A 1,953-nucleotide genomic window follows, 5' to 3' on the forward strand; every position below is an offset into this window, starting at 1 on the left:
GCTCTAAGAATTCTGCTTGCCCCCTCTTAAGTCCCATTCACTGCTGGCCTACAGAGATGAGCTGATATCACCACTCCTTCCTGGCAGCAATACTCACAGCCAGGAATTACTGAGACTTCTTTTTCATACCCTAACCCAGAAGAAAGGGAGTTAAGCTGCTAACAGTGGTTGGGGTTTTTTGTTTTTTCTTCCTAGTATCTGGAATCAGCCTCTTAACAACTCTTTCTCTCCATACAGTCAGCTTCCTTTTTGAGAAACTGCAGCCTTGATGATCTAATGGGCTTCAAAACTGATCTTCAAAATCTGACAAAAACCAGCCGGCTACATGATATTAAATCCTCCACAAAATGAGAAACTGATACTGTGAAAGCATTTCAAATGACAGCTGCAAACCCCTAATCTATCTCCCGGTACTAATTTGCGCATAAGCCATTACCATTCTTGCCCTAGCTGTGTGACGAGGTGTCCAACACCCCTACCAGGAGAAGGGACATCTTCAACTACGTCAAGTTGCTCAGAGCCTTGTTCAACCTGACCTTGAATGTTTCCAGGGATGGGACATCCACCACCTCTCTGGGCAACCTGGTCTGGTGTTTCACCACCCTTCTCTTAAAAAATTTCTTCCATCTACTCTGAATTTAACGTCCTTTAGTTTAAGACCATTACCCCTTGTCCTGTTACTACAGGCCCTACTAAGATGTCCCCATCTTTCTTATAGGCCCCCTCGAAGTACTGAAAGGACACAATGAGGTCTCCCTGGAGCCTTCTCTTCTTCAGACTGAACAACCCCAACTCTCTCACTGTCTTCATAGGAAAAGTGCTCTAGCCCTTTGATCATTTTTGTGGCCCTCCTTTGGACTCATTCCAACAGGTCAGTGTCCTTCCTGTGCTGGGGACCACAGAGCTGATTGGGTCTCACCAGAGCAGAGTATCAGCTTCCCCAACGTGCTGGTCATATTTCTTTTGACACAGCCAAGAATACAATTGGGTTGCAAGCACACACTGCTGGCTCGTGTCCAGCTTTTTATCCTCCAGTGTCCCCAAGTCTTTCTCTGCAAGACTGCTCTCAATCTCTTCATCCCACACCTGTACTGATTCTGGGGGTTGCCATGACCCAGGTGCAGCACCTTGCACTTGGTCTTGAAACCCCATGGGATTGCCATGGGCCCACTTCTTGAGCTTGTTCAGGTCCCTACAGATGACATCCCATCCTTCAGGTGAGTCAACTGCACAACTCACCTTGATGTCATCAGCAAATTTGCTGAGGGTGCAGTCGATGGCTTTGTCTATGTCATTGGTGAAGATATTAAATAACACTGGTCCCAATATAGATTCCTGGGGGACACCATTTGTCACTGATCTTCATCCAGACATTGAGTCATTGACCACTACCTCTGGATGCGATCATCAAACCAATTCCTCATCCACCAAAAAATCCACTCATCGAATCCATCTCTCTCTAATTTAGAGAAGGATGGTGTGGGGGGGACCATGTCAAAGGCTTTACAGAAGTCCAGACAGATGACATCTGTAGCCCTTCCCTTGTCCATCGATACAATCACTCCACAGAAGGCTGCTAGGTTGGTTTTGGGAAGATTGGATGAGAAATTTCTATAGGCATCTCCTTTTTCCAGTTTTGCTATGTCAGTGAGGTAGCCTAGGTGGAATTTGGTGGAAAGCAAGGAAAGCAGGCACCAGAAGTTTAATATAAGTAGTATTGAAGTAGAGATTAGAAAACCAGAGGTGGTGAGGCTGTAGACAAATGTTTAGTTACCTTGAGGGAAACAAATCACATTTTCTAAGCACAGAGATAAATCAATGTGAGATCAGGGAATCAGAGAGAACAAAAAATATCTTTCTAAATAAAGGAAAGGAATAGGAGTGACAGCGTATGAAGTGTGAGTTTACTTAATTGCTGTGTAGAGAAAGTATATAAGTGCCTTTCCAAGGTCA

The sequence above is a fragment of the Lepidothrix coronata genome, unplaced genomic scaffold, assembly GCF_001604755.1.
Source record: "Lepidothrix coronata isolate B3197 unplaced genomic scaffold, Lepidothrix_coronata-1.0 Scaffold0, whole genome shotgun sequence".
NCBI classification, from domain to species: Eukaryota; Metazoa; Chordata; class Aves; order Passeriformes; family Pipridae; genus Lepidothrix; species Lepidothrix coronata.